Source organism: Pteronotus mesoamericanus, unplaced genomic scaffold (genome assembly GCF_021234165.1).
Source record: "Pteronotus mesoamericanus isolate MK-2021 breed Mesoamerican mustached bat unplaced genomic scaffold, CSHL_Meso_final contig_169, whole genome shotgun sequence".
In the NCBI taxonomy this organism is placed as follows: Eukaryota; Metazoa; Chordata; class Mammalia; order Chiroptera; family Mormoopidae; genus Pteronotus; species Pteronotus mesoamericanus.
In genome coordinates, this window is record NW_026555068.1 from 2,604,700 (window position 1) to 2,613,553 (window position 8,854).

The window sequence follows — 8,854 nt, forward strand, 5'->3', positions numbered from 1 at the left end:
TCACGAGGGGCTGTCACACCCTATTTACAAGTTTCCGGGGCCTTCTGCTTCAGTGTGTCCCTGAGGGAGGAAGGTGGTGACAGGCACCAAGGCATGGGGGGCGGGCTAAGGAATCCTCCGTAGAAAACCCACTTCCCTGCCGTCAGGTCTGAGGGCTTTGGACTATAGCAGGGCTTGTTCTTTTCCTCCAGGAGTCTCCTGCATCCCAGCCTTGCAAACTTCAGGGACTCAGTCACCACTGAGTGGGGAGAGGGGAACAGGACGTTTTTGGTAGCGCTGTTCCCTTTAGAAAGAAAAACAAAATCAGCTATTTGAAAACTGCAGGTTTAGGGAGGAAAGAACTCGGTTTTACAGGATAAGAAAGTTAGAAAGTGGCCTAAAAAAATCCCCTTGACCGGCTATCTGAAGACCAGATGCCACCTCCCAGGTGTCTAGTTGGCTGGGTCTGGGACCTTTGCTGGTCTAGTACAGAGAGGGTCTACCAAAGTTACCTTAAAATTTCCAGAAAATATGCCTCTTTCATTGACTTGCCCTTCTTCCCTAGAGCCCAGATTCCTTCTCCCCTCCCCAAGAGGTATCTCCCATGGGAACCCTGTAAATGTCTTAATTTGCTGAAGGGCTTAATTTGCCAGCTCCCCTGAATGTCTCCTAGAAATCCTTTTCTTTTTCTTTCTAGTTTACATGTTTTTAAAAGAGTATTGTACATTTTATTATCATTTGTAAATTATGTGCTATGTAACCTTTATATGCATAAAATTTATAATAAACAAAGACAAGTGCAAACTTTTTTTCTCAAATAGCAGGTTGTTCAAGCTTTAACAGCACATTGCTAGTGATCATCCATGGCATGGTATAAAAATAAATATTGTGTTTTGCTTTTTAAAAAATTTTTATTGTTGACACTATACAGATGTCCTGCATTCCCTCCCTCCTTTGCCCACCTCCACTCAGCCCCTATGCCATGCTAGTTTAAATATTAACTTGAAAAATATGTTACATATTTTAAAGGAAGAATTTCAATTTTCTATCACCCTCACCCTTTTCAAATCATCCTAATTTACCCCTAATTCCAAAGTAAGAAATTACTTAATTTGGTAACTGTGTTTACCAAGGGAAGATGAGATTTCTACAAAATCATCCAATAAAATCCATTAGCCATCCTGGAATTTACTAGAGCCCTCAGTTAACTGGAAGTATGTATTACTCTAATCTAGTGACTTAACTCCAAATATCTCACATACATGAGAAGGAAACAAAAATAAAACACAAGTGATCTTGAGGAGCAACAGTTAAATGTTTACATGATCAATGCAGAGTGGCATGGTGGAGATGCAGGGGACCTGACGTTGACTCCAAGCTCACTCAGCCCCTTTGAAATCCTTTTCTAGTGTGTAAAGAAAGGATTCGAACCCCATCCCAGAACTCCTGTCAGGGTTAAATAAGTAGCATATTAAAAAAATGCTATAAAATTGCCTGGTATTTACTTGGCAAGCAATGAACTTCTTTTTTTCCTCCTTTACTGTATACATTGGCCACACAGTAAAAAACATGAATTAAAAAAACACTAACTCAAAAGGATATCTGCACCCCATGTTGACTGCAGCACTATGTACAACAGCCAAGACATGAAAACAACCTAGCTCTCCATTGAGGATAAATAGATAAAGAAATTATGATGTATATCATATACATAGTGGAATATTTTCAGCCATAAAAAGAATGAAGTCTTGCCATTTGAGACAATATGTATGGACCACGACGGCATTATGCTTAACAAAATAATTCAGACAGAGAAAGACAAATACAGTCACTTCTCTCATATATGTTAAACTTAAAGACAAACAAACAAACAAGCTCATAGATACAAAAAATATATTAGTGATTGCCAATAAAAGAGGGTGGGTGGGTGAAATAGGTGAAGAAGTTCAAAAAGTTAAAATAAAAATGTAAGGGCAGAGCCTTTAACATGTATGCAAATCCTAAATTCTATTTATCAAAATCATTTATTAAGAACATGTGGGCAAGTGGTATCTTAAGACATTTAGCTACCTCAAGGATTTAGTGTATATGGGGGTGTGTGTGTGTGTGTGTGTGTGTGTACTGAAGAATTGAGTGTGGAAATGAATGGAATAATGAAAAAGTAGAGATTGCTGTTAAAGTTATTTCAATTATTTTATGAGAGTACAGAACTAGGAATAAGGTGACATTTTTACATAGGTAGTTGAAATAAAAAATTTAATTTTTAAAATATTCCTGTATCATCAGTCAACAAATGCTCACTGAGAGCCTACCTAATATCAATTACTCAGCACAGCTCCCAGCAGGGATTTGTTGTTTTAGACTTATAGTTAGAGCTAAAGAGAACCCAATTGATTCTATTAAAAGGTTTTAACCATTTAAGATAATAGAAAAAAAACTTTAATGTGGCTAATTTTAAGCCACAGGAATTCATCACTGTGTCTATTAAAGTGGCTTTTCAATTTATCCCTTGAGTTATTTATAAGCTTTGGGAATATTTTGTGATTCTATTGACCAGACCTTGATGGGTTGTTTGCCCAATTATATCTTAACTATGTTGTGCAAATAAAAGAAACCTCTAAGAATTCAACTAGAATTTTAGATGAAACACTGATATGTGCATTGTAGCTCCACACACTACAGAAGGTCAGGGTAAGTGAACACTCTCCAGTGGAGGAGATGGTACTGAGCCTTAGGTTCCCCCTTTTCCAAGTCCAAATGATTCCACAGCAGAGAAAGAAACCCTGTTCTACCTCTTTCCCTGAGAAGGCTGCACAACCAGTTCCCACTACTCTAGGCTTTATGCACAGACGGTTCCCACAACAGCCTTTAGAGAGGAATGAGGGAAAATAAAAGAAAGAAACACTCTGGGGTTTGGACAGAATCCTGAAGGCCCTGTACATCCAACACCTATAGGCAGACAATGTTCAAAATGTAATAAGAGTAGTAAAACTGGTTTAGTGTAAAAGTACTTCGATGCATTTTAGAAAGATTTTCAACAACAAAATTGTAATAATAAGGGATTATCTGATTATTTAAATAAACATTTCTCCAGATAAGATGTATAAATGGTCAATAAGCCAAGGAGAAGATGCCCAATATTATCAGGGAAATGTAACTCAAAACCATAAGACCTTACTTTACACCCACTAGTTGACTTGAATCAAAAGACAGAAAATAACAAGTGTTGATGAGAGATGTGGAGAAACTGGAACTCTCATCCTCTGCTGGTGGGAATGTAAAATGATGCAGCCACTTTGTAAAACAGTCTAGCTGCTCCTCAAAAAGTTAAACATAAAGTTACCATAAATCCTAACAATTCCACTCCTAGGTATATATCCAAGAGAACTAAAAACATATGACCACTCGCAAATTTGTACAAGAATGTGTATAGCAGCATTATATATAATAATCACATAGTAGGAACAACCCAAATATCCATCAACTGAATAAAAAAAACAGTATGTGATATAACCATGTCATGCAATATTATGAAACCAAAAAAAGGAATAAAATTTGGACATAGCCCTAGCTGGTGTGGCTCAGTGGATTGAGTGCTGGCCTGAGAACCAAGGTGTCACCGGTTCGATTCCCAGGGTAGGGCACATGCCTGGGTTGCAGACCAGGTCCCCAGCAGGAGGCATGTGAAATGCAGCCACACATTGATGTTTCTCTCCCTCTCTCTCTCTTCCTCTCTCTAAAAATAAATAAAAATTTTTTTTTTTTAAATTTGGACATAGGCTGTATTGGGTAAAATAAACCTTGAAGACATTATGCTGAGTGAAAGAAACTGGATATGAAAGGCCACATATTGTGTGATTCCATATACATGAAATGCCCAGAACAGGCAAATCCACAGAGACACAAAGTAGATTAGTGGTTGCCAGGGGCAATGGGAAGGAAAACTGGGGAATGATAGCTACGGAGAATGGGTTTTTTTGGGGGGAGGGGTGATAAAATTCATCTAAAAGTGGATTTGGTGATGATTCACAATGCTGAATATACCAAAACCACTGAAATATTCACTTTAAAGGGGACAATTTTATGGTACAGAATTATTTCTCAATGAAGCTGTTATTTAAGAAAAAAAGATTATACAGTTAATTCTAAAGTAGAATTGTCAATGAATTGAAATACTCCATTTCCCATGCATTACACTATGGTGGTATTTTACTGTTTTTGCCTAAGGAAGGTGTTTAATTGCAATACGTACTTTTTAAAGTATTTTATTTATTTATTTTTAGAGAGAGGGGAAGGGAAGGAGAGAGGGAGAGAAACATCAATGTGTGGTTGCCTCTCGCACGCCCTTCACTGGGGACTTGGCCCGCAACCCAGGCACGTGCCCTGACTGTGAACCGATCCAGTGACTCTTTTGTTTGGAGGTTGCTGCTCAGTCCACTGAGCCACACCCACCAGGGCCCCAATATGTATTTTTAATCCAGTAGGAACTGAAACTAAACTTGAAGCAATGCTACATCCAAGCCTGTACCCAAAATGTGAAGTAGAAAGGGAGGACTCAGACACAAATTGGGAAGACAAGTATGAGAAGTGGTGGTGGGGAAATAGCAAGGCCGCCCTGGACTTCCGAATTCCCAAGCCACCACTGGTCCTCCGTGGGGCTGACCAGGTCCTCTCCACTGTTATCACACCAAGGACAGCTGTAAATATGCATGAGGCAGCACTCTAAAATGGTGTGCATTTACACAATATACTTGACCAGATGATGCAGCAAAACTATTTTTTGTGCTTCTTAGACTGATAGCTGAAAACAAATTATGCAGACTAATATTGAGAATTCAAGGGTTTTGAATTAGATTTTTTTTTCTCTAACTATTAATACTTTCTCTGGTACCATATTTTGTGCTGTTGTATATCTGTTTATGATTCCCAGGTGAATGTGTATAACTTATCTTAAAAACCTGTGATTGTCAACTTAACAAATATTTAAATAAATCAGATGAAAACTCAATGTGATGAAACTGCAACATGACTCCAGAATTCATAACCTCATGAAAAGGGAACTGGTGGGCCTTGGTTAGAGTAATAAAGCATAGCTGAGAGTGTCTCAGAAACTGGTTTTTTTTGTCATGCCCAGGTAAGATCATGCTTCAACTGTTCCACAACAAAGAATATCTATCTTATAGTAAGTGCTTCAAAAAAGCACATGATTAAGACTCATACCCACATGCATTCATTTATTCAAACTCTGTGTATGTACCAGGCACTAGGGCAGTTTGGGACTCAAGGTGAAGAAGACAGATGTGGTCCCCACCTCACAGAGCTAGACCCCTAGTTACCTAGTCATAGTACCTAGTTACTTTTTGCTATATTTAATTTGGGTTGAATCATCTACTTAAAACAAAAAAAAAAAAAGGAGAACAAGAAGGTCCTTTCATTCCTTTATGCACAAACCCTTTAAAGCATACCTGATGATCATAGCGAGCCTTGTTTCAGGTTTCTGTACGCAAATGGAATCATCACAGGTCCTGTACTGTTCCTTGCAGGCAGGCCTGTCAATCACTGGTGTTTAAAATCATGGACCTGGAGTCAGAAAGGCCTGGACGTGAATTTTGACTTCATCTCACTTACTGAGTGACTTTGAACAGATTACTCAATCTCTCTGAATCTCTCACCCGAAGAGCAAAGTTCTGTTAGAAAGTGGCTCACAACTCTGCGCTTGTGCTTCAGTGCGTAGTAGGGGCCATCTTCAAAACCTCTCCTGGTTGTCCAAGCCCTTTCTGTTGTGAAACCTGAAACTAGGCACAATACTGTGTTAAAAGTCTAGATCAGTGCCAAATTTGGTCAAGAAATGGCCTTTGAGTAGTGGCTGCATACTTGATTTACAAGCCCTCATATTTGCCCCCCTCCCTTTTTAATGGTAGCAATTTAGGGCTGACATCAGCAGCACTTTCTGATGACAGTCAGTGTTTTTCATGCTTCGATCCTTACCCCAATGAGCACATTACTCCCAGAGCTGTGTTTTAGTAGCTTGGTCTCTGCAGCCTTGTTCTGAAAAAACCCCAATACTATGAAATTTTAAAAATCTATCACAGAACTGAAAATGTTACTATTTAATCATGAGAACATAATCCTTGTTTTCTATCTGCCACTTCCCAGAAAGCTGATAGTTTATATAGACTGTCAAATTACTCCATAGGGTCAAGAAGTGGCTCTCTCTAGTGGAAAACAGACTTTGTACAAGTCTTCCAGATACAGGGTGACTTCAGCACTTTCCTCTCTGAACCTTGCTCAGAGAGTCTTTCATTGGCAAATGGGCCTGTCTTACTCCATACGCCACCCCTTAGGGTGAAAACTGGTCACCCAGGAGCTCTGATTTTGAAAATAACCTGAAAACGTAAAGTACATATTGGATATGTTTTCAGGTGAGGAAATGTGTTTGTCCCACATTACACTGTGCATCGAATCATTTTAAATGTGCAGAATCTCAAAATACTTTTAAATCACCATAAATATAACAAACAGAAAGAGTGAGAGGGATAGGAGGAGAAACGGGGAAGAGAAGGAGGTGGGGGAGGAAAAGGGGGAGCCATGCCTGGAAGAGCCATGCCCAAGGCAGGCATGAGTGAGGGAAGGAGAGGCCTCGTGCAGAATGGAGAAGGCACTCCCCTAAGGGTATACAGCACCTGACCCTACTCTTGGGGGCCTGAGCATGAGCGCCCTTTCCATCTTGACCCCGGGCCCCTCCTCTGTACCACCCAGCCCCCAAAGAGAGCTCCACAATGCAGTGGCCACTCTCCCTTTTCTCAAGGACGGTGAGATATGGACCTATTTTGTCAAGTTTTACATTACTCACCCTCTTGCTTGCTCTTAAATCAGCTAAAGTTGCCTGAAAGGACCAAATCAGGCTGCCCTTGGGGCTCCTATATCTCCAGCATCCCAAACAGAGAAGAAGGAGCTCACTAACAAAGGGCTGTCTCCCTTCTTTTGGCTGTGGAGTCTTCAACACGAAGACTACTCTAGTTGCCAAGTAGATAGAGCCTGGAGTATGAGAGAATATTCTGGAAATGCAGCTGTGGGTGGCTGGAGAGATGATGCAGGCCCTTCCTGTGCTGAAGGTCTCTAACTTCTTTCTTCCAGAAATGGTTGTCTGCCCTGAAGGTCAGACTTGCGCAGCAGACAAAGCAAATTCCTGGGAGCTAAAGTGGGCTCTACAAATCGAGTTGTGTAGAACAGCAAGGGTAAGTGCAGAACCAGAATTGAAACTGGAAATTGTAACATGGGCTTAATCCACCAGGAAATGAGGGCAGCCAATTTTGAAGATAACTTGGAAAAAAACGGCAAATTGCACTGTTACCAGGTTCACAGATGAGCCTGTCCTGGGTCACACTGAGTTTGATCAGTGAGGCCTCATTTTCCTCAAAAAACTGCCCATAGCTCCTAGTATTTATCAACTTGGTCTGTTGTATAGCATCTTCTCCCCTCAACATTCATTATCATGTCCTAAAACACTGTGGACAATAATACATTTTTAAGGACCACATCAACTTTTATGTAACCCTTAGTAAATTAGGGAAAACCACAGATAGGACCGACGCTGAAAACAGTGGCTAATACAGCAAGGACCCTGTGTGTTTCATGTCATTGAGTCATCTCTGGCTCCTAGAGACCATATGAATGTGATGTCCGTCATGCTCTGTCTTCAACAGCTCCTGGAGACTCATGCCTGTGGCTTTTTCTACAGAGTCCATTCATCTCAAATTTGGTCTCCCTCTTATCCTACTGTCTTCTGTTTTTCCCAGCATTATTGTCTTTTCCCAAGAACCCTACTTTCTTATAATGTGCCCAAAGTAGGTTAGCTTCAGTTTTGTCTTTTTTTTTTTTTCCTCCAGAGAGGTTTCCAGCTTAATTTGCTCCAGGACTCACTTGTTCATCATTCTGATGGTCCAGGTCTCCGCAGAACTCTCCTCTAACACCAAATTTCATATGAATCAATTTTTTTCCCATCAGCTTTCTTCATTGTCCAACTTTTGCATCCCTATATAGTAACTGGGAATAGGAAGACGGGCGTGATCTTTGTCCTGTTCTCTAATAGACATGTCTGTACTCCTGGCAATCTTTCTAATTCTTTCATTGCTGCCCTTCTGAGTCTCAGCCTTCTCTTGATTTCTTGGCTGCAGTTTCCATTGCAACTGATGACTGAACCAAGTTCATCAAAATATTTAATAATTTTGATTCAAATTCAAAAGAACCCTAGAAGTCCTCATTGATTCTCAGGCAATGTTCCTATCCTGACCAAGCACCTGTCTGGCCAGGGACTTGCACAAAAATTAAATGCCCCAGACCAGCCACGGTCCCCTACAGACCTTAGGGAAAAGCCAATGGATGTATGGACAAGTGGTGCCCACTAGTGGTGTTTTCTGAAACTGCAGCTCCAACTTGAAGGAAGATGCCAAGATTGGTATGAGAGGCAAACCATGAAGCACTTCCAAATTACTCAAGGACAATTTAAAGTTTTCTCATTTTCTACAAGTTTGATGAGAAATTTTAAGGAGCCCATGCTTCAACTCCCCTAATTAAAATTTTTCTCATATTTTCTCAATATCTTCATGAACTTGTAAATTGTAGCAACAAAATCAATTATTCTCAACCAATCTGTTAAGTAGCCCAGACGACTGAGAACTGATCAAGACTGTATCCAATCACCAAGTGCTATTTTCATCGAACTCAGCAATTCTTCAGCACTTTTATGTGCTGTTGTTTTATAATAAGATTCTTCAAATTATGAAATTCAATTTGGAAAAAATATCAGATGCCTCAAGAATCTTAAAATTGTGTTTAAGAAGCAGTAGGAGGAAGAAGAGGGTAACACTTCCTT